The 25,337-nt window shown below is 38.7% G+C and overlaps 1 protein-coding gene across 4 annotated transcripts in view; it reads right to left on the reverse strand.

The window, feature by feature from the left end:
- Positions 1–13,621: 13,621 nt before the first annotated feature.
- The window catches only part of NMD3 (NMD3 ribosome export adaptor), a 66,634-nt gene continuing 54,918 nt past the window's right edge, over positions 13,622–25,337 (reverse strand). For all 4 annotated transcript variants that reach the window (XR_006207435.1, XR_006207436.1, XR_006207437.1 and 1 more), the window contains exons 19-21: positions 24,674–24,848; positions 14,300–14,374; positions 13,622–13,761 (exon numbers count right to left, since the gene is read on the reverse strand). The gene's annotated coding sequence lies outside the window, so the exon portion shown is untranslated. The remainder of the gene's footprint in view (positions 13,762–14,299; positions 14,375–24,673; positions 24,849–25,337) is intronic.

Below are 25,337 nucleotides of genomic sequence, written 5' to 3' on the forward strand. Positions count from 1 at the left end.
TCACCCACCTCCCCTACTCTCTTAACCCCCACCCTTATCAACCCTGGTTTTTTTTCTGTGTTTAAGAGTCTCTTATGGTTTGCCTCCCTGTCTGTAACTTATTTTTCCTTCCCTTCCCCTATGGTCTTCTGTTAAATTTCTCAAATTCCATATATGAGTGAAATCATATGACATCTGTCTTTCTCTGACTGACTTATTTCACTTAGCATAATATCCTCCAGTACCATCCATGTTATTGCAAATGGTAAGATTTCATTCTTTTTCATTACCGAGTAGTATTCCATTGCATATATATACTACATCTTCTTTATCCATACATCAGTTGATGGACATTTGGGCTCTTTCCATAATTTGGCTATTGTTGCTAGCACTGCTATAAACATTGGGGTGCAGGTGCCCCTACGAATCAACACTCTTGTATCCTTTGGATAAATTCCCAGTAGTGCTATTGCTGGGCCGTAGGGTAAATCCATTTTTATTTTTTTGAGGAATCTCCACGCTGTTTTCCAGAGTGGCTGCACCAGTTTGCATTCCCACCAACAGTGCAAGGGGGTTTCCCTTTTTCCACATCCTCACCAATATCTGCTGTTTCCTAAGTTGTTACTTTTAGCCACTCTGACAGGAGTGATGTGGTATCTCAGTGTGGTTTTGATTTGTATTTCCTTGATAATGAGCATCTTTTCACGTGTCTGTTTGCCATCTGGATGTCTTCTTTGGAAAAGTGTCTATTCATGTCTTCTGACTATTTCTTCATTGGATTATTTGTTTTTTGGATGTTGAGTTTGGTAAGTTCTTTATAGATTCTGGATACTAACCCTTTATCTGATATGTCATTTGCAAATATCTTCTCCCATTATGTCAGTTGCCTTTTAGTTTTGTTGATTGTTTCCTTTGCTGTGCAGAAGGTTTTTATCTTGATGAGGTCCTGGTAATTCATTTTTGCTTTTATTTTCTTACGGCAAAGAAATTATTGAGTGTGTGTTGGGGGTGGATGTTGATGGTAACTGGCATTTTAAGTAATCAGGGAAGAACTCACGAAGAAAGTGGCATCAGAGCAGAAAACTGAAGGAGGTGGGGGAACAAGCCAAGTGGTTATCTGTGGGATGAACAGTCCAGACAGAGAGAATGGAAAGTGCAAAGATCCTGAGGCCAGGGTGAGGCCTGTAAACCTAAAACCTGCTCCTAAATATGTAGTAGAAGTCCAAGTTATATCTGAGAGCATAGCTCTGAACTAGACTGAGAAATCAGACAGAGCTGGGTGTGAGACTCAGGGACACCACTCACTGGTTGTGTGGCTTTAGCCAAGCTTTAATCTCCTTGGGTCTCCAATTCTTTTATATTTTTTTAAAGGTTATTTATTTATTTTGAGAGAGAGGGAGAGAGAGAAAGAGAGAGAACAAGTGGGGGAGGGGCAGAGAGAGAAGGAAAGAGAGAGAATCCCAAGCAGGCTCCATACTGTCTGTGCAGAGCCTGGGGCTGGATCTCACAAACCGTGAGATCATGACCTGAGCTGAAATCAAGAGTCGGTCACTTAATCAACTGAGCCACCCAGACAGGCTCCCCAGGTCTCCAATTCTTCATTTGTACAATCAATGTCTACTGAAGAGTATGTTCATGCTACTCCAGCAGGATGATAGACTCTATATACTGTGCTCTATAAACTGTAGAGGATTACAAATGTCCGTTTTAACTATCTTCTCATATACCATATCTTCTAGGATTGCCAGAAATGTTATTAACTAGATCATTTGATGATCTAGTTACAATGATCTAGTTATGATGAAGAAGCACTTGTTGTTTTTAATGTTTATTTTTGAGAGAGAGAGAGAAACAGAGCACAAGTGGGGGGGGAGCAGAGAGAGAGGGAGATACAGAAACCGAAGCAGGCTCCAGGCTCTGAGCTGTTAGCACAGAGCCTGATTCAGGGCTCGAACCCACAGATGTGGGATCATGACCTGAGCCAAAGTCTGGTGCTTAGCTGACAGCCACCCAGGCACCCCAGCACTTGATGTAACTAAATGCAACATAAAATTATAGAATTTTCAGCTTCTTATGGTATATTTGCATTATGTAGTCAATTATTTATATAATATGATTTTGACAAACTTTGGATCTCAGTATTTCTTGAAAGAACTATCTTTTTTTTTTATTTAAATTTCATTAAATCCAAGTTAGTCAACATATAGTATAATAATGATTTCAGGAGTAAAATGAAAGAGCTATCATTTTTAATCACTAACAGTATCTGGACTTTCTATGCCATTCAAAGTTAAATGTTTTTAAAAACTGATATTTAGATTTGTTGTTGATACCTATATCTATATATCTATCTATACCTATATCTATATCTAGATAGATAGATAGATAGATAGATATTCTTTGTCAAATTGATTTTGATTCCTGGTTCTAGACATTGGCCAGATTATTCTTGTCACAATTTTATGATTTAAAATTGAATTCAGCTATTCTTTAACTGCTATGTGGAAAAGAGCCTCTATCATTTTTAGTTTAGATAAACATAGTACAAAGGAAGTTTAAGTTCAAGGAAGTTGAGGTCTGAGCCTCTTGAAGTCTGGGACAGCCCTGACAGGGATACATGTGTTTTGTTGGTGACTGGAACAAAGGGGAGGATTCATTATGATCCTTCATTAGACTTTTATACTATACATTATTACATACATTATATGTATCACCACACAGCTCCATATGCAAAGCTACATTTGTGTGTGCTATGGGTAATATAAAGGATTTTTAAGTATAATTTTGTTCTGTATGAGTCCTTCAGGAAACAATGCAGGCAAACATAAAAAGAGAAATCACAGCATGTGACAAATGACAAATGAGTGGCATAGACAATAAAGGTAGAGGAACTTCAGAGACAGAAAGTTAGTTTACTAGTTGGACAATCAAGCAAGGCTTTGCAGAAGAGTTGGGACTTGAATTGTGGAAACATCACTCAGAAATGAAAGAAGAGGAGGAAGACATTTCTAAAAAGGTATGGCAAAGGCCCAGAAAGGGTGCCTGTGGAGAATGTTTGAGAGACACTGAGCAAAACGATGTAACTAGAACTGAGGGCGGATCTGAAGCAAAGGCTTTATACAGGAATGTACTAGGAATAAAGGGTGGAAAGAAAAGTCTGTTAGGAGAAAATGTGGAAGGCTTTGAGTGATTTGATCACTGATACAAACACTGTTGGTGGGAGTAGTAAATTGACACAACTTTCTAGGGGGCAGGTCAGCAATATTTCTCAAAATGCACATTCCTTTTGACTTAGCAATCTCTCTTCTAGGAATTTTTTAAATGTTTATGTTTGAGAGAGAGAGAGGGAGAGAGATTGCTTGGCGGAGGGGGAGAGAAAGGGAGTTAGAGGATCTGAACTAGGCTCCAGGCTCTGAGCTGTCAGCAGACAGCCCGATGTGGGGCTTGAACTCAACGAACCCCAAGATTATGACCTGAGCTGAAGTCCCACACTTACCCAACTGAGCCAAACAGGTGCCCCTTCTAGGAATTTATTTTTAAAAACGTATTCCATTTCCAGGAACTTATTTTAAGGAATTTACTTATGAGGTAATTTAATTGATATAATCAGATAAGATCTCAAAGACTTGTGTAAAAGGATGTTTATCCTAGTGTTATTTATAATAGGAAAATAAAACTAACTGTCCCACATATCAAACTGGTATTAAATAATAGCATCTTCACAGATGGAATCCCCAATGCAACCATAAAGGAGTATTTTTCAGCATTACCAAAGATATGGAAAGACAATGTAAACATGAAGTGAAGAAAGCAACCCACAACACCTAAAACTCATGTAATATTGTGTGTCAGCCATAATTCAATTAAAAAATATATATCTATGGGGGCACCTGGGTGGCTCAGTTGGTTAACCGTCCAACTTTGGCCCAGGTCAGGATCTCACGTTTCGTGAGTTCAAGCCCCACGTCAGGCTGTGTGCTGACAGCTCGGAGCCTGGAGCCTGCTTCAGATTCTGTGTCTCCCTCCCTCTCTGCCCCTCCCTAGCTCATGCTCGCTCTCTCTCTGTCAAAAATAAATAAACCTTAAAAAAAATTAAAAATATATATATCTATGGAATAGTATCACCACACTGATCCCTTGTGTTGCCATTTTATAGCATATTCCCCACCCTCCTCTGTTCTTGACACCTGGCATCCACTAAACTACTCTTCATTTCTATAATTTTATCTTCTTCAAGAATGTTATTTCAATAGAACCATGATGTCCATGACCTTTTTAGAAAGGCTTTTTTCATTCAACATAATATCCTTGAAGTTTATGCAAGTTATTGTATCTATTAATAGTTTGTTCATTTTTAATGCTAAGTATTATTCCATGGTATGAATATATCCATGTAACCAATCACCCATTGATAAACATAGTTTCTTTCCAGTTTTTGTCTATTACAAATAAAGCTGCTATGAACTTAAAAAGAAAAGAAAAGAAAAGAAAAGGGAAGAAAAGAAAAGAAAGCACACCACAAAAAATCTTTATACAATATGAACCTGCAGGGGTGGAAATATTTTCTCTTTTCCCCTTCTACGTGCTTTGGTTGGTCTAATAATTAAATCAGCATAAGATCGATTAACAGGAGGGAAAAAAATTTAATTTCATACATACAGGAGCCCTATAAAAAATATGAGATTCCAAGAAGGAAACAAAGCAAGCAGCTTTTATAACTTTCAGACAAGGAAATGATAAATTTGTGAAGAATTGACAAGATAAAGGGGTTTGGGATTGAGGTAGTAAATTAGTGAAGAAGTAACATGTTTTGTTTATCCAGTCTTCTCAACTCTAAATCCCCTGTCTCCAGTGATAAATGCTTCTTCCTTTCTGGTACAGGGAGAATACCTTTCACATGATAGATTTATTTTCTACATTTGGAGTACAGAGGAGGGTCAGAGCATTCTTATACTGGCTGTTTCTCAAGTAACTTTAGTTCAAAATCATCAATATGCCAAAGTGGCATATTTTGGGGTGGCAATATTCTGCCCCATCTTTGAAACTTCAAAGAAGTTTCACAATTCAGAAGCTGATTGGCAAATTTCTCCCTTATCTCATTGAACAAGTCTCTTGTCTTTGAAAACAGGTCAGTTCAGTTAAACAGTTGTGTCTCATTTCAGGAGGCGGTGCTGCAGGTAGGCTCCCAAGGTTAGGCTTACATGGTGTGAGCATCTGCACCAAGTATTTAATAGCATACATTTCTATGGAAATAAAATAAAAACAATAGTTAATGATTGGAGCAGACTATAATTGCAGTTTCTGAGTTCTGAAGGCAGCTAGTCAAGAAGATTTTTAGATGTCAGGCTCAAAACATCTTCCGATGGAGTGAGGACAAGCAGGGGCACTCTGACAGATTTTCCTGGTTTGCTGTTTGAATATCTCTGGTGATCCTTCTGAGTGATCACACAGCAGCCAGCAGTCATGAAGACTGTCCACATGTGAACTATTATGGTGATTTCTCTGAAGTTTATATCAAGTTGTCCAACTTCAGCATTCATGGCTTTGGGAAAGGGCAGTTTCAGTTCTCAACGATTACAAGTCAAAGGGATGGGAGATGTTAGTTTGGAGAGTTGTAGCTACAAATGGGAGGAAATTAGACACGTTCAGTATCCAGTCCAATTTACTGGTAGACAAAAAAAACCTCAAAGACAATTAACAGGACTAGAATCTGATATCTATAATGCTGTACTACGGTTTTCCATCAAACATCATTTTTCTCTCTATAGACAACCCCATTTCTCTCAGAGATAATCAAAGTAAGATGAATTTGCTTGCAAATAAGTCTTGTATTAATAAATTTGGCCTGATTATTTACATAAGTGCAATAAGACTAGTGATTAACTATATAAACTCTTTTAAAGTCTGCTTTGCTGGAACTTTTCATAACAAATCTCAGATTGGATTTTTAAAAGCCTCTTAAGGCTAAGAAGTCAAACCAATAATTGTAATCAGATTTTTACCTGCAATGTCTATAGATTTGGGTGAACTCCTTTCTTCGCAAGGTCCCCAAAATATTTTGAGGTTCCTGGGCCTGTCAGGAAGTGACCTTCCTTACTTGCCTCATAGGGTTTTGGGTACCCTATAAGTAAGGCATCAGGCTGTTTTTGATAAGGGGGCTTTATTGACCCCAATAAAGTCAATATGATTCATTAACCATATTTTTAAGGAACAATGTGATTAGTTCCTTAAAGCTGCTTTTTTTGTATTTTGGTTTTTTTTTTTTTTTAATTTATTTTTGAGAGAGAGAGACAGACAGAGTGCAAGTAGGGGAGGGGAGGAGAGAGAGGAAGGCACAGAATCCAAAGCAGGCTTCAGGTTCTGAGCTATCAGCATAGAGCCTGACATGGGGCTTGAACCCATGAACCTGTGAGATCGTGACCTGAGCCAAAGTTGGATGCTTAACCGATTGAGCCACCCAGGCACCCCAAAGCTGCTTTTAGTTCTTTTTTTTTTTTTTTTTTTTTTTTTTTAATTTTTTTAACATTTATTTATTTTTGAGACAGAGAGAGACAGAGCATGAACGGGGGAGGGTCAGAGAGAGGGAGACACAGAATCCGAAACAGGCTCCAGGTTCTGAGCTGTCAGCCCAGAGCCGGACGCGGGGCTCGAACTCACGGACCGCGAGATCATGACCTGAGCCGAAGTCGGCCACTTAACCGACTGAGCCACCCAGGCGCCCCTGCTTTTAGTTCTTTAAAGCTGCCTGGTCTATGGACATCTCTCTCAAATGTAAAAGCCAGTTAAAGCCTTAATAATATAACCACTATTTCTAATTATGTTATGAGAAGATAGATTTTTACTGAACTTATGCAAATAACTATATTGCCATGAAAATAAGAATACTCACTAAAAGTTTTCAAATACTGGAGGGATCAGGTAAGGAGAAAAAGTAATTGTTTCATCTTTGCCACAAAGGTATACTTTACCAAATTGCTGATAGCTTAGGAGAAAAGAGAAAAAGGCTTCCTTAAATCTGGAAAAACAAAACAGTAAAGAACCAGCAATATTTCAAACAAAAGTCATAAAAAGTTATAATCATCTTCATCAGTTTATTCATTTCCATATAATTAATTTTGTTGATCTTGATGTTTTGTTAGTTTTATGAAGCCTCTAGTTTCTCCATTAGAGTTCTATAAATTCTTACCCAGTTCAGTGGTAATATCTAAAAGTAATCAGAAACCTGTAATTGTTAGAGTCCTTTCTGTGAGTCTCCTTGAAGATGAAGCATTTTTGCAGGAACACTTTTGCAAAAGCATCTGACTAAAATAATAACTGTCTATAAAGACAGAAGGCTTTTAAAAGGCCATAGTAAAAGATCTGATGAGAATTTTTTATGATGCAATCAACAAGGTAATTTCTTTCTATGACACAACATTTTAAGATGATAAATGCAATTATGACTAATAACATTACCTATCATATTTTTTAAAATGTTATACAATTTCTGGAACATATATGTATATATTTTTTAAATTTTTAATGTTTATTTTTGAGAGACAGACAGAGCATGGGCAAGGGAGGGACAGAGAGAGAGGGAGACATGGGAGACACAGAATCGGAAGCAGGCTCCAGGCTCTGAGCTGTCAGCACAGAGCCCGATGCGGGGCTCGAATTCATGGAGCGCAAGGTCATGACTTGGGCTGAAGTGGAACATTAAACTGACTGAACCACCCAGGCGCCCCTGCAATTTCTGGAACATATATTAATAATATCTATCCATACAGGGGCACCTGGGTGGCTCAGTCAGCTAAGGATTGGGACTCTTGATTTCAGCTCAAGTCTGGGATCTCATGGTTAGTGAGTTGAAGCCCTATGCCCGGCTCCGCACTGACAGCATAGAGCCTGCTTGGGATGCTCTCTCTCCTTCTCTCTCTGCTCTTTCCCCACCCATTCCCATGTGTTCCCTCTCTTATTCCCTCTCTCTCAAAATAAATAAACTTTAAATAATAATAATCTATATCCATACAAATACAACACAAAGAAGATTTAACATCACTTCTGATTTAATAATGCTTCCAGTGTAATTTAACATATCAAATAATTCCAATTAGTTTATCAACTCTCTTCTTTACAAGGAGAGAGAATATATCTTTCAAGATGGTCCAGGGACCCTCTACAAAATCCCAAAGTAAGCTCAAGGTCAAAAAGACTTCACTTAGAGTTTGATTGGGGCAGGGGTGCCTCAGTGGGTTAAGCATCTGACTCTTGGTTTCAGTTCAGGTCATGATCTTGAGGTTTATGTGTTCGAGCCCAGGCTCGAGCCCCATGTCAGGCTCCATACTGCAGATGTAGAGTCTGCTTGGGATTTTCTCTCTCTCCCTCTCTTTCTGCCTCTCAACCCCCCTGCTCTCCACGCCACTCAAAATAAATAAATAAACTCAAAAAAAAAAAAAAAGGAATTTGATTTGGGAAAAGTTTGTCAAAAATATCAGTAGGTTTTAAACATTTGATTAAAGTGTCACAGGTTAGCGTGGAACAATATTAAGTTATTCATTTAACCAAAGTGACAACTAAAAACAACTAAAGACTTTGCAGGAAAATACAGAAAGTTACATAGTAGAAAAAAATTTAGTTCTTTTAATAGAGAAGACTCTGTTTTAAGTAATCAAAGACCTCATAAAGGGAACATAACGTGAGGAAATTAAAACAAAACACAAAATCTTTGCCTTCTAGGCAGATTTCTTAAAGGATGAAGAAAAACCTTCTACAATCTTATCAAAAGCAGACCAATAGTCCAAGAAAACTGTCCTGTTAGCAGACAAAAGAAATTTAAGTGTTTTTTTTACATAAGTACACTATTGATACACTATTGATATTAGACCTTATTTCAAAAAACGCTTATAATAAATATATTCAATTTTAGCTAGCATGACCATACAGGAAAAATTGTCTTTCCTTCTCTCTATTTCTCTCTTTTTCTCTTAAGCAACAAGCTATTATACTACTTTTTCCCTTAACAAAAATACATCTCCATGTCTCATATCTTTTCTTAGCCAAAACACATCTTTCTTTGCTTGCATAGTTTTCTTTTCCTTACTATTTTATATATTAATTAGAATTCTTAACTGTTAGAAACATTTATTTTTAGTGAAAACTAAGTAAGCAATTGTGAACTATTATACCAGTATTCTGTAGATTGCCAAACCCATTAAGGCATTTCATAACCTCTAGAAGCATATGTTTTCTTGAAGTACAATTTTTATTAATGTGAAATAAGACATGTTTATTGGTAGATCCAAATATGTTTAGTATCTCTGCAATAAGAAGCCAAAAGTATATAAACCTATGTTCAATAATTAATGTTTCTGTATTTTACCTTACTTAGAAATGACCTAGATATTCAATGAATTTCCATCATTTATACTTAACTTAGCAAAACTCTGAGGGTTTAAGTTGCTAAAGAGATTTAAGAAAATTTACATAGACGTATCATTAAAAAATGATTACTGTTGGGGTGCTTGGGTGGCTCAGTCGATTAAACATCCAACTTCAGCTCAGGCCATGATCTCACAGTAGGTGAATTTGAGCCCCGCATCAGGCTCTGTGCTGACAGCTCAGAGCCTATAGCCTGCTTCAGATTCTGTGTCTCCCTCTTTCTCTGCCCCTCCCCAACTCACACTCTGCCTCTCTCTCAAAAATAAATAAATATTTTTAAAAATTTTAATGATTATTATTGAAAGTTCACTTAAACATTTTTATCTTCCTTGCATTTATTTAATTTACTTATTCTTAATAATCATATTTAGATTACTGAAAATTTCATAAGACTTTAAAGCAGCTAGCCATCATCTTAACTTATTTTTCTTGCTGACAAATTTTGTAACAGGGATAACATGAGCTTATTTGACTTTTAGTAAACCTAAAATACAGTACCATTAACTGTTTTTAAATGCCAATAACTCTAAAGACATTCATTTTTTTAATTACACCAACTAACTTAAACTAGGTTTTATTTACCAAAGCTACCCCAGGTGACATGAAATGAAAGTACATGGGTTGATTTCTATTACACTTCTGAGAGTTTAGAAATATTTAATTTGATAAGTGCTTATCTTTCTTTAAGCCAATTAAATAGGGTTTTACTACAAATTAATTTTGGTAATACCATTTGGAGACAGGAAACATCAATCACACATGTATAACATATGTGGATAAACATACATAAATTAACACACAGGGCAGACACAAACTGAGAACTTAGAGCTTTCACTCTAAAATTTTAGCCATGAATCAGGTACAATAATACAAAACTCACTAGTTTACAAATAACAGTTGGATCCAAATTGTATTTCTGGCAGTTGGAATAAGGTAAGTTTACCCACTCATGTGGCTAATTTTTTTACTATTTGTGGAGAAGACTTTTAAGATTTGTATTTGCCCTTGACAAGTAATCTTATGAAAGCTGTAGACTAGAGTTTGAACAAGGGAGATTTCATTGCAGATTGTATTTTTAAAAACCTCCTACACACACTTTATTTCCTTCAGTCTCACGTGATTATGGACAGTGTTTTAGTTATCTCCTATGGTGTTTACATTTCAATGATATGGTAAGACTCACATCTTCAAGGGACAGAGAAAGAATGCAAGTTTTATCTCAGGAATTTTGGGGTATACTTGTCTATTATCTGAAATTTAAGGTAAATACTATTTAAGTCGACTTCATGCCAAGCACAGAGTCCAACAGAGGGCTTGAACTCACAACGCTGAGATCAAGACCTGAGCTGAGATCAAGAATCAGACACTTAACTGACTGAGCCACCCAGGTGCCCCTAAGGTAAATACTACTTAAATTTTTCTCTCTTTTTTTAAATTAAAAAATATATATATTTTTCATTTTATTTATTTGAGACAGAGAGTACAAGCTGGGGAAAGGGGCAGAGGAAGAGAGAGAGAGAGAGAGAGAGAGAGAGAGAGAGAGAGAGAGAATCTCAAGCAGACTCCATGTTCAGCATGGAGCCCAATGGGGTGCTCCATCCCATGACCCTGGGATCATGACCTGAGCTGAAATCAACAGATGCTCAGTTGCTCAATTTGAGCTCAAATAAATACAATTTTAAAAAATATATTTTTTTAATTTAAAAAAAGAGAGAGAAATTTAAGTAGTATTTACCTTAGGGTCACCTGGGTGGCTCAGTCAGTTAAGTGTCTGATTCTTGATCTCAGCTCAGGTCTTGATCTCAGGGTTGTGAGTTCAAGCCCTCTGTTGGACTCTGTGCTTGGCATGAAGCCTACTTAAATAGTATTTACCTTAAATTTCAGATAATAGACAAGGATACCCCAATATTTGCCACCCAGGTGACTCTAAATTTCTTTTTTTAAAGTGCAGGACAATTGCATTTCCAGGGTCCTGATTTTTTACATTTGAAAATGTCTGGAGGCAAGTAGGAAAGGCTCTCTGGACTTTGTTGTTCTCAGAGTTATGCTTTTTTTTCTCTAAATATCCAAATTGCAAATCAAGAATTGTTCATTTCAACTCCTTTTTTTTCTCCTTTCCTGATGGCTATCTTCAAAGAATTGGATAGCTTCTCCCATTATAATGCTTAGAGGTTGACTAGCCCACCCAATCACATTGTTTTGAATTTGCCTTTTTGATATCAGGGAGGAATTTTCCTACCAAGGCAGAAACTAAAAGATCTCTATGCTCTAGAGCTTCAGAATTTAGTGCAGTATGCCTTTGAAAAATCTGTATGAAGTGCTCAACAAAGGCCTTTGGATGCTCTCCTTCTTTCTCAACATACAATTCAAACTTAGACCAGTTCCCCTTAGTGGGAAAAGTTCAACTACTGCTTCTATCAGCCCCTGAACAGTAGCCTTCAGCTGCTCCATTTCCTGATCATTCATAGGAGGGCTTGAGAGAAATTCTGGTCATGTTTCCTCTTTGAGAGGGGTTTTCTCCAGGGGTCCATCTGACTTGTCTGTTAACTACAGTACAATCAAGGGTGAAAAGAACACCCTTGCAGCTAATCAAGGCTCTTGTGAATGAGGTTGTAAATGGCCATTAATCTAATTTCTACCGAAATTCGGTAGTATCTTCTGAAAGTGGAGGTAAAAGGGCTTTATAGTTCAAAAGATCAGTTGCTGTCCAGAGGACATGAATTCTTCAGGTGGGGCTGGAAGATTCCAAAATACATCTGCAAAGGATATTGCATAGGAAGGCCTGAGCCTGGCAGAGCCTGATCATAGAGACCTGGAAAGCAGGGGCAGTTGAAAGGACAGCAAAACAAGTCTGCTAAATTTACTTCCTGCTGCTTTTGCTAAATATACTTCCTGGCTTTCAGCATTTGCATGAGAGACCTGCATGCCCTGGACCTAAAGATTAGGCTGGAGTGTTCTCTATAAATCTTGTAGGGGAAGAGAAGTTAAAACAGGTAGCCAGCTGTTTAAGGGATTTTGTGGGGAAGGTGGAGGAGTTTGGGGAGCTAAGGGAATTTGCTGAAGAAATAGAGCTAGATTTTAAGAAGGGGCATTTATGTTGAATGTGGATTTTAACTCTTTCTTAAGTCTAATTTCTGTTCTTCCATCTTGTTAAGGAAGTCCCTAAGGCTAACCATTATACTTCTTTGTATCCACTTTTTAATTTGATCTTTCCATAGGTATGAATAGGACAATTTTTTGGAACGAGAGCTCTCTAAAACTTTTTTCAAATACAGAAGTTTTCCAATTCCAAGGACCCATCATTGACAGGTAGGCTCTTATATCCATCTCAATAGTTACTCAAATCAATAACAATATTATGGCACACAAGACATAAGAGGCGTCCCAAAAGAGAGTACAAAAGATGCAGCACTCATCAGACCCAGAAAGTTCACCCCCAGAGTTAGCCTAAGAAAGCAAAGACTCGGGGTCACAAGCAGTAAGAATGGTGTAATGAAAATGTTGTCTCCAGTTTCCCATGAGAACATGAGATGACTCCAGCTACAGACCTACACAAGTGCTACTAAAATGAGACTTTTCCACCACTAACAAGACAGCAAAGGTTCAGACAATAAAGGCCCCTTATGGGCTGGAAGCTCTTATGACAAACTCCCCTAAGAACTGGCATGGCCAGACAAAGAAAGTACTGCTTGTAACTGAGTACCTCAGGACCCTAATATTCAACTGGCCACCAAATGTAAGCTGGTATGTGTATCTTCTGGCTGGCAGTGACCAAACAGAATAGTCTAACTAGTTACAAAGCCAAGCTCTGAGGACATAGAACAAGATGAAAGAAAAACTTTATCTGGTGACCCCCAGCAAAGCTTGTCTAAACAGATCCTGGTCTGGTGAGAACTATGAACTTACCAGTCTGTGATGCTGGGTCAAATAACAGGCTTATAGGACTCATGCCTGTGTTCTGCTCTATGGTTTTCTTTGTTGTGACAAATGACACGAAAGACAGAGACAAAAGAAAACACTGACCATCTCTGGGAGAAAAAGGATCAATAAAAAACAAGAGTGCTCATAACAAACTTTTACCAGAGTTGCTATACCCGAGGGACTAGTTCACACAAATTTTCTCTCCTGCTAATCTAAATTTAGAAAAAGGAAAGAACTCTCACCACTCTAGAGTGGTCACTTACCAGACTCTGCAGGCAAAGAACTGGAAGACTGGCATGGTAAGAATTCTCACCTTCTGCTGGCTCCTGTCACAGGTCCCAGGACCTCTCAGCGGCTGCAGCCAGTGGAGAGCTCCACATTAGGCACCAAAACTACACGGTTAAAAAACTTTTTCCTTCTTCCCTTCTTGCTGCTTTGGCTGGCCTAATAATTAAATTGACATTAGATAGATTAACAGGAGAAAAAAATTAATTTTGTACATATGAGAGCCCCATAAAAAATATGAGACTCAAAGAGGTGACCAAAGCAGGAAACTTTTATACCTTTCAGACAAGGAAACGATAAATTTGTGAAGAATCGACAAGATAAAGGGGTTTCAGCTTGGGGTATTAGTGAAGAAACAACTAGTTTTGTTAATGCACCCTTCTTGGCCCTAAATTCCCTATCTCTAGTGATAAGAGTGCCTTCTATCCTTTGGGTACAGGAAAAGTAACTTCCATGTGGTTTTCAGGGGGACAGGGGAGGGTCAGAATGCCCTTCTTATACCAGCTAGCTATCTTTTAGGTAACTTTAATTCAAAATAACCAATATGCCAAAAGGGTATTTTTGGGGGTGGCATATTCTGCTCTCCTTCAGTTCCAGTTTCTTAAAGGTCATACAAGATAGACAAAGAATATACCAAAATGTTAACAAGAGTTAATGGGTGATTTTTTTTTATTTTTTGGAAATAATCAATACTTACCTGTCCCCAATGTGATTAACTGTGATAACGTGGTTGAGGATGCTGAAGATGCTCGGTGCAGTGCAGGGCAGGTGCCTATGAAAAATGGTTCTTTTACAACAAAGCCCTCCTGAAACCAATGCCTGAAGTCCAAAGCATAGTGAAAGGCCAGCTGTGCAGACATTTTGTTGGAAGGTAAGCTTTCACTTTCTCTGATCACACCAAGTAGGAAGAGGGGCTTTAGTTAACATTCATTTGGGTGTCAGGCTTTGTGCTAGTGTTTTTCATAGATGGTCTCATTTAAATCTCCAATACTCCTATGAGTTGGGTACCAGTGTTATTCTCATTTATATATGGAGAAACTGAGGCCCAGAGTGGTTACATAATTAACAAGAGATGGAGCCAGGATCCAACAATGACTCTAGAGTCCACATTGACTATGACACTCTCCCACCCATGTAATGGAAGACAGGGAGACAAATCCATCGTGTAGATCTCATCCCAGAGCCACCTGCTAAAATGCCCGTGGTGGAGAATTAGGCAGCACACTATCCAATGGGAAAATTCTGGATGGGGCCTGTAGGAGCCATTTGATACTGGGCCTGGCACTTGCTAGCTTTGTAACTTTGGACAAGTCATAACCCCTCCAAGCCTTGACTTCCTCATGCATAAAAGGGAAATAATATGCCCTGAACTGCAGGCCTCCTAGGATAGCTATGAAGATCAAAGGAGACAAAACACGTGGAAATCCTATGAAAACTGTCAAGCGCCATGCAGGTAAAAACTATTATTAGTCATAATACAAATATGGAACCCTCAGAGTGTGAAGACTGGACACCAGATTGCTCTGAGAAGCTCCCAAAGGGTTATTCTCAAGGGACTGTATCATAGTGTCCCAAAGACGTTTGCCCTCACTGCGCCCTGATAATAGTGCTGTGCTGTTTGGAACAGGCGCCTGATTTGCACCACAGGCAAAACACACTCTGTGGAAACACCAACCTGTGAGTAATGGACTCTGAGGGTGAGCTAAGAGATAGCATTCCCAAAACGCAAACCCTGGCCTGGAAAGCCATTCAGAGAACTGACTCTGATATTCTAATAGGAAGGTCTTTCTTGGTTCATGAGAAAGGACAGAATAAGCAAAGAATGATGGTGTCCACAACATGCCGAGCCTTGCCTGTACTAGGCCCCTCACAAATATCTTCTCTGAGCCTATTATTATAACCCCATTTTGCAGTTAGAAAAACTGAGACTCAGAGTGGGTAAGGAGCTTGCCCACGAGATTGCTAAAAGATAATGAGAAAATTAAGGGATGAAAACACATTTACTCATCGATTTCTGTTCTGATAAAGTTATCTAAACTTTTTTGGTTTAGTCCCTCCAAAATGAAGATAATTAATAAATGATATGATTTCTTAGATTTATGTTGACATGTTAGGTAAAACTTACATTGATTAAAAATATTTTATTATAATATATGCCATTATTTTGAGACCAATGCATTGCTGCCAGACTCTCATGAAAATCAAATTAATTTAATAAGGTGAAAGATTTATGCGATCTGGTAGAATCATGTTAATTTAATAGGAAATAGTTTTCTCTAATTTTTTCTCAATTAAGAGAGAAGGTTTTTGATTTTTAATTAAGAGAAATGAAAGGAATACTTATAATGAATATGATACCTTATTATTGTCAGTAATAAATAGACATATAAATTTATGTTTAACACATAAACAAATGGCCCACAAAATGAGCAGTTCCCAAAGAAATATATATTTTTATCAAGCATATCAAAGTTCACTAATAATCACCTAAATTCAAAGTAAAACAATGAGATCTCACATTTTACATATTGAATAAGTAGAGATTTTTAAAATTTCAATATTTATTTATTTTTTTAAATTTTTTTAACGTTTATTTATTTTTGAGACAGAGAGAGACAGAGCATGAACGGGGGAGGGGCAGAGAGAGAGGGAGACACAGCATCGGAAGCAGGCTCCAGGCTCTGAGCCATCAGCCCAGAGCCTGACATGGGGCTCGAACTCACAGACCGAGATCGTGACCTGAGCCAAAGTCGGACGCTCAACCGACTGAGCCACCCAGGCGCCCCTAAAATTTCAATATTTAATGTTGTTTAGTGTGATGATGGGCATTCTCAAGAACTGCTGGTGGAACTGCATACCATTACAACTTTTCTGGAAAGGATTTGGTGATGCGTATAAAGATCCTTCGACAATGTGTTCTTTGACTATGATAGATTAAATATGACCAAAAATTCTTTGTCACTCCCCTCAGAAAGAGATTGGTCTAACCACTCTCTGGAAACTGGCCTGGGACTGCTCTGACCACGAGAGCAAGCTGGAAGAGACCCTGTGCCAGTTCCATGCCCAGCCTTTAAGTGGCCTGGCAGCTTCCACCTCCCCCATTTGGAATCCAATGGAGAAGACCACCTAGGTCAGGGCAAAGGCCCCAGCTGACAGCCAGCACCAACTTGTCAGTCATTGGAGACAGTCTCCTAGGCAGTAGATCCTCCAGCCCCAGTCAAGCTACCCCAGCCAGGTAACATCATGTGGGGTGAGGCAAACTGTCCCCAGATGGCAAAATTGTGTGCAAATGAATGATTGCTATTGTTTTAAGGGACTGGGTTTTAAGTTTTGAGAACATGTTACATAGCAATAAATAGCTTAAGATTGACCCAATAATTTTACTTCTAGAAATTTATCGTCAGGTACTAATCAGGAATGCAGACAAAGGCTTACATTCCAAAACATTTTTTGCAGAGTAGTTTTGGAGCATTTTAATATTTTAATTAGGAAAATAATTATGAAGATCACAGTATATCCATTATGGAAGTAATTTAAATGTTAGCAATGCAGGAAAGACTTATGATATACTTTTAGGTGGGAAAAAGTCATATAAAGAACTATGCATATAAAAAGGAAACAAATTAAGGGGTGCTTGGATGGCTCAGCTGGTTGAGCATCCGACTCTTGATTTCGGTTCAGGTTGTGATCTCATGAGTTTGTGAGATTAAGCCCTGCGTCAGGCTCTATGCTGACAGTGCAGAGCCTGTTTGGAATTCTCTCTCCCCCTCTCTCCTTGCCTCTCCCCCAATCACACACATGAGCTCTCTCTCTCTCTCTCTCAAAAATAAACACTTTTAAAAAAGGAAAAAATTAAAAGTTAGTAGTGTTTTTTTCTAGGCAAAATAATTATGAGTGATTTTATTCTGTCTTCATATTTTTGTGATCACTGCAGCATCAGAAAAAAATAACTCTTAAAATTAAGAAAACTATCAACTTGCAAAATCTGTCCATAGATAAAAAAAAATAAATTTCCATTAACTATAGTTTCAAAGTTCTTCATAAAATCATTCTACTGAGGCATCTGGCAATATTGATGTTGAATCCTCTAGTTCGCATAACTGACAAGCCAACAGGCAGTTACACTGTAATTTTTAAAGTCAGCAAGAGACAGACCTATTAGCAAAGGGCTTTGATAATCCACAAACTAGATGTAAAAATCCTGAATAATTAAGCAGTTCTAATGATGTGGCACAAAGTAAAATAATGAAGAAAAGGCTTCAGAAAAAATCAGACTAACATCTTTGAAAGTCTGTTACCTGCCAGATTTCCCACAGCCATACCACTTAATCCTGTCAACAGCCTTGTGTGGTAGATAATATTTCCATTTTACAGATGAGGACCCTGTGGCCTTGACTGAAGTTCTTAAAGCCTGCGACTGCACAGCGGGGAGTCAGGCCCAATGCATATGTTCTTCCCACAGCACCACATCACTCCACAAACAGCATGTAAGGCTGTTTGAAAAAGTCTTTCTTTTATTCTAACACAATTAATGAAATATTTAATTGGACTTTTTAAGCCTCTTTCATAGAATCACTTTCTTCTTGCAGAACTTGAAGTAATCCTAAAAAAGTCAAAGCCAATTTTGTGACAAGCCTTGACTTTTCTTGAACAATTGAAAGGGGTTTGGGGGAGGAGGACCAGCTTACAAAGCAGAGGTACTTACGACACAGCTCCTCTCCTCCTTGTGCTCTCTTCTCTGGCATCTCTTCAAAGCCCTATTTTTTTTTTTAATTTTTTTTAATGTGTATTTATTCTTGAGAGAGAGAGAGCACACACACATGAGTTGGGGAGGGGCAGGGAACGAGGGAGACACAGAATCTGAAGCAGGCTCCAGGCTCTGAGCTATCAGCACAGAGCCTGACATGGGGCCCGAACTCATGAACCATAAGGTCATGACCTGAGCCAAAGTTGGACACTTAACCGACTGAGTGACCCAGGTACCACCAAAGCCCTATCTTTAGCATGGCTGAGGCTTTTAGTAAGCTGGAATCTGGCTGTGCTTTTTAGTTTCATTCACTATTCATATTTGTTTTGGTTTCCAATAGGCCATATTCATTTTGGGATCCAAGATGTGAGGAGCCAGTACCACAGAGAGACCCCACGGGGCATTTGACAGGATAAAATGGAGGCAGATGTCAACCAAGCCCAGTGGTGTTTTGTTTTTAAGGGAGTAACTAATAGTAATAACAGCTAAGATTTCCATAGAGTTTATTTGCATCAGCCCTGTACTATGCACTTTACATGTGAACATTACCCTATTTAAATCCTCACAACTCTAAGAGGTACACACTAATTTTGATCTACATTTTACAGGTGAAGATGTTAAGGACCCAGATACCAGACAGGTGGTGGTCAGGGTATGAACTGTTTGTCTGATCTCAGTCCCTGCTTCTAACTGCCACATAGACTGCATTCGTCAGTGCTGTGGTTTCAGAGAGAAGTCTGCATCTTTACTCTTCTGTCAGCTCCAGAGGGAACCCTGAGTGAGACCTGGGAGAAAGGCCATGGCTGGGAGAATGGAGAAATGGGAATCCCAGTTTTGCAAGTCCAAGCTGGAAGGTGGCTTTTCCCAGGGTGCTTCTCAGTACCAAAGTGCTAAGTACCTTGAGCCTTCTTTTAAAGTGTATTTCTAGGGGCGCCTGGGTGGCTCAGTTGGTTAAGCATCCGACTTCAGCTCAGGTCTGATTTCACTGTTTGTGGGTTCAAGCCCTGCATTGGGTTCTGTGCTGACAGCTCAGAGCCTGGAGCCCGCTTCAGATTCTGTGTCTCCCTCTCTCTCTGACCATCCCCCGCTCACAATGTGTGTCTCTCTCTCAAAAATAAATAAACATTTAAAAAATTCTAAAAATAAAAAAAATTTAAAAAAATAATAAAATAAATGTATTTCTATTCATTCACCATTCCCTATATCTAAAAGGATATAAGGGGGGGCCTGGGTGGCTCAGTCGGTTGAGTGTCCAAGTCTTGATCTCGGCTCAGGTCATAATCCCAGGGTCATGGGATCAAGCCCTGTGTTGGGCTCCATGCTCAGTGTGGAGCCTGCTTGAGATACTCTCTCTCCATTTGCTCCTCCCCTGATTGCACGCACACTCTCTAAAATAAAATTTTAAAAAGTCATAAAAAAACTAAAAGGATTTAAGGTAGTTTATTATGGTAGAAAAAAATACAACATGAAGAAAGAAAAAAAAAAAGGATGGACCTTTAAATATTCAATGGCTAACATAAAATCATGACCAGCAATTGTCACAGATCACAGTGTTCATTAAATTGAAATAAACCAGTGGCTCAAGACCAGCATAACTAATGCCACTATTAAGATCGGGAAAATAATTTATCCTGAAAGCAAAGTGGCACAGTACAATGTGATAAGCAGCGCCCTCATATCTGCAAATATATGCCTAAATATCAGGCAGCAGAACAGTGTGGCTGAGCACAGAGACGCTAGAGCCAGACTTCCTGGGTTCCACCACTTTCCAGCTAGGTAATCTAGGGAAAGTTATCTAAACTGTGCCTCAGTCTCTTCCTTTAGAAATGGGGACTAGGGAAACATGGAGGATTAAATGAGATAATGGATATAAAGCAGCGTCTGGCATGCATACAGCCCTGTGCCTGTGTGTTCTAATGTTACCATCAGCCTGGCTTGAAACGTAGCAGATACTTCCCACCATAGGACCCCTATACCCATTGCATCCTCTGCCTGGCACACTCTTCCCCCATCACACATGTGGCTCACTCCTAACCCTCCTTCAAGTCTTTGCTCTAATGTCACTTTCTCAGTGAGTTTCCAAACAACACTATTTAAAATAAACTGAGATGTTTTCCCTATTCTTCTCCCACAAACTTAGTAGCCTTTATCTCCTGCCCCAGTTCATTTTTGTCCTTCTGAACACTCCTCATGCTCAAATAACCAATCAAATTATTTCCTCTGTTTTTTGTCTATTTTCCTCCACTAAATGAAGGCAGGTTTCTGTTTAATTCACTGCTCCATTCCCAGCACCTAGAACAGAGCATGGCAGAGTTAACTTCCAATAAACACGCGTTGAATAAAATCAATGAACAAATTAATCACTGTACAGTCAATTGCATGGTCCCTATGAAACACCGGTAACGGTAAGTCAGTCAAAAGGTGAACCTGTAAGTTGTCTGGACTTTTCAATCATCTCATAATAATTTGAAAAAGAGTTTGAAAGTCTTATGAAATTTATTGATAACAGAGGTAATTCCACTGAGATTTTAGGTGACATGTACTGTTTTATACTCTTCGGTGAGTTCAGAATTAGTGATTAAGAGTCACTTTCAGCAGGGGCGCAGCTAGATAGTCAAAACATGGAGTAAGAATAAAGCATTACTGGAATCAAATCATCACTCTGTCAGCTCTTAATGGAGCCAGTCCAAATAAATCATAGGTTTTATCATCCAGTTCTCTCCTGACAGCAAAGCAAGGACAGGGAAGCCAGTTATTAATGAGAACATCTTACTTTATGCATCAAAGGAACTCCATGCTTCATAACACAAAGGCAAGTGTTAAATGTGCAGAACTTGGGGAGAGACACCAGAACACGTGGGGCTCTTGCTTAGTACTAACAGTTACGTGCCTGCACAAGCCTCAGTGGTGAGCAACCATCTTTTTAGTCAGCGAAAGGCAATCTAGCAGAACGGAAAACATGCCACAAAAAGAGCAACAGAGGTCAATGAGGTGAGTCAGGCTCCAGGTGGAGCTGGGAAACTCTCCCAGTCCCAAAGGCAGATTGACCTGTGTCATCCACTTGTGGTGAAATGCCAACATCAAAGCAGCTGACATTACTATACACGACTTTTAGGCCAAACAAAAAGCTTTGGGTAGCTCTTGGCTTTCCCATGGTTGAAGTATGAGAGCTAAGAATATTTCTATGATAAATGAGATTTCTTTATAAGGTATTTTAGGAAAAAAAAAAAAATTGAATGGACTAAAGCTGCATTCTGAGCATCCTACTGTTAACCTTATCTTTCTTCATGTAAATTATGGCCTGAGCACAGACCTCACTGAGGTTCCCAACATGAGAAAGAACTGTGTGGCATAAATTGATGGCTGTGAATGAGCCTGTGCCTCAAGGCCCACAAAGCCATCCCATGCCCTCAGCTCACACCAGCCCAGCCACTTTCCACATGGGTCTCTAGTCTTCTGATTCTTAATTAAATTCAATCCCATCTTACTCCATTCTTTTTTTTTTTTTAAGTGTGATTCCTTTCTCACAGCTAAGCAATAGGTTCCTTAAAGGACAAGGGCTACGCTTTACAATTCTTCTCTTGCACCCATAAGACTGGGCACCATTGAATTGACATATAACATTGTGTAAGTTTAAGGTGTACAACACGTTGAGTTGATACATTTATATACTGTGATTACTAAGGTAGCATTAGTTAACACCTCCACCACTTTTCTTTTTAAAAAATCAACTCAGTTTCACTGACTTTTTTCTATTATTTTTCTAGTCTTTATTTCATTTATTTCTGCTGTTCTTTGTTATTTCCCCTCTTCTGCTAACTTTGGGCTTGGTTTATTCTTCTTTGTAGTTGCTTATGGTGTGAAATCTGATAAAGATATTTCTTTTTTCTTTTTTGGGTGGGTATTTTCTGCTTTTTTTATTTTATTTTTTTAAATTTTTATCCAAATTAGTTAGCATATAGTGCAGCAATGATTTCATTAGTAGATTCCTTAATGCCCCTTACCCATTTAGCCCATCCCCCCTCCCACAACCCTCCAGCAACCCCCAGTTTGTTCTCCATATTTACGAGTCTCTTATGTTTTGTCCCCCTCCGTTTTTATGATTTTTGTTTCCTTTCCCTTATGTTCATCTGTTTTGTCTCTTAAAGTACTCACATGAGTGAAGACATATGATTTTTGTCTTTCTCTAATTTCACTTCGCATAATACCCTCCAGTTCCATCCACGTAGTTGCCAATGGCAAGATTTCATTCTTTTTAATTGACGAGTAATACTCCATTGTGTATATATACTACATCTTCTTTATCCATTCATCCATCGATGGACATTTGGGCTCTTTCCATACTTTGGCTATTGTTGATAGTGCTGCCATAAACATGGGGATGCATGTGTCCCTTCGAAACAGCACACCTGTATCCCATGGATAAATGCCTAGTAGCTCAATTGCTGGGTTGTAGGGTAGTTCTATTTTTAATTTTTTGAGGAACCTCCATACTGTTCTCCAGAGTGGCTGTACCAGCTTGCATTCCCAAGATCTTTTTTCTTAATGTAGGTCTTTATTGTTATAAACTTCCCTCTTTTACTGCATCCCATAGGGTTTGGTATGTTGTGTTCCCATTTTTGTTTAAAGATATATATTTTTTAATTTTGCTTTTGATTTCTTAGACCCATTGCTTGTTCACAAGCATGTTGATTTCCATATGTTTGTTAATTTTCCATCTTTCCTCCTTTTATTATTGATTTCTAGTTTCATATTATTGTGGTCAGGAAAGATACTTAAGATTTCAATATTCTTTAATTTGCTAAGATTTGTTTTGTGACTTATCACATAATCCATCCTGGAGAATGTTTCATGTGCACTTGAGAAGAATGTGTATTGCACTTCTGTTGGGGGAAACATTCTGTATATGTCTGTTAGATCCATTTGGTCTAAGGTATAGTTCAAGTCTGGAGTTTCCTTACTGATTTTCTGTCTATATCCATTGTTGAAAGGGTACTAAAGTCCCCTACTATTAATTGTATCATTTTGTCTATTTCTGCCTTCAGATCTGTATTTGCTTACTGTATTTAGGTGCTCCAGTGATGAGGACATAAATAATTGTAATAACATGTTGATGAATTGACCTATTTTCATTATATAATGACCTTCTTTGTTTCTTGTTACCATTTTTGGCTTAAAGTCTATTTTGTCTGATAGAAGTATAGCTACTCCTGCTCTCTTTTGGTTTCCACTTGCACAGAATATCTCTTTCCATGTCTTCACTTGAAGCCTATGTGTGTTCTGAAAGTGGAAAGTCTCTTGTAGGTAGCATATAGTTGGGTATTGTTATATCATCCACTCAGCCACTCTCTGTCTTTTGACTGGTGGATTCAATTCACCTACATTTAGAATAATTAATGGTAGGTAAGAACTTACTAATGTCACCTTACTTATTGCTTTCTGGCTGTTTTGTACTTCCACTGTTCCTTTTTTCCTTTCTTTCTGCCTGTCTCCGTGAATTGATTTTCTGCGGTATTCGCTGATTCTCCTCTTTATCTTTTGTGAATCTACTCCAGGTTTTTGCTTTGTGGTTAGCAAGATGTGTGTACATAAGACATCTCGTAACTAAAGCTGTCCATTTTAAACTTATAGCAACTTAACTTCAATTACACATAGGAGGTCTACCTTTCTACCCCTCCCCTTTTGTTTTTGATGTTACAATTTACTTCTTTTTATATTGTGTATTAACAAATTATACTAACTATAGTTATTTCTAGTTCTCTTGTCCTTTGATCTTATACTAAAGTGGTTAACACACCACCACTACAGTATTAGTCTGAATTTGACCATATGCTTAGCTTTACCAATGTGTTGTCTATTTTCATGTTACTAATTAGATCCTTTCACTTCAGCTGGAAGAACGCCTTTCAGCATTTTTTGTAAGGCAGGTCTAATGGGGATTAACTTCTTCAGCTTTTGTTTGTCTGTGAAAGTCTTTATCTCTCCTTTTCTGAATTTTTTTTAATGTTTATTCACTTTTGAGAGACACAGCACGAGCAGGGAAGGGGCAGAGAGGGAGATACAAAAACCAAAGCAGGTTGCAGGCTCTGAGCTATTAGCACAGAGCCTGATGTGGGACTCAAACTCACCAACCCTGAGATCATGACCTGAGCTGAAGTCAGACACTTAACTGACTGAGCCACCCAGGTACCTTCTGAATTCTTGATTGACAGGTTTTGTTCTTTCACCACTTTGAATATATCATACCACTCTCTCCAGGCCTGTAAGGTTTATGCTAAGAAATGCACTCACAGTGTGGGGCATTGAGGCAGTGGGGATACCTACGGGCCAATTGAGGGAATCCACTAGCAAAGAGTCCTTAGTGGTTCATGGGCAGTCTTCTTGGTGGAATCTGTGACACAGTAGGATCCACATCTCTTTCATGCTCTCCAAGAGTTCAGATTGTTGCTCTTCCAACTTTTCCTGCCCCCCTCAGTCATGGAGCTCATGACTCAGTACTCTGGATGGAGAAGAGAAACGAGCCTCTTTGGCAGTGTCCCATACAGCTGGAGAAGCCAGATACTCACCCACACATTCCTTTTCCTCTACAGGAGAGATCAAAGGCCAAGAAGATTTCTCTTGGCCCTAAACTGTGTTGCCTTGGGGTAGAAGTGATACAGATAAAATCAAACTGTTCCTCTCACCCCTTCCAATGCATCCAAACTCATGCTTTTTTTGTTTCTATGGTACGCTGGAACTTCTCCACTGGAAACCTGGCTCTTTTGTTTGTGGGTGACTGTTGAAGACTGTTTTCCGGGGGCTCCTGGACTGCAGCCCAAAAGGGGCTAGAGCCAGTTCACAGTCCAGAGCTGGGACCAACATCTATATGCCTATTATGTGATGTATGGATGGGCAAAGACTCCCCCCAGATCCTGTGGCATGTGGTACTGGATCCCACAGCTTCTACGAAGGCACTCTGATGGATGCTACATTGTTGTTGTTGGGAGAA

This window comes from Panthera tigris, chromosome C2, assembly GCF_018350195.1.
Source record: "Panthera tigris isolate Pti1 chromosome C2, P.tigris_Pti1_mat1.1, whole genome shotgun sequence".
Lineage (NCBI taxonomy): Eukaryota > Metazoa > Chordata > Mammalia > Carnivora > Felidae > Panthera > Panthera tigris.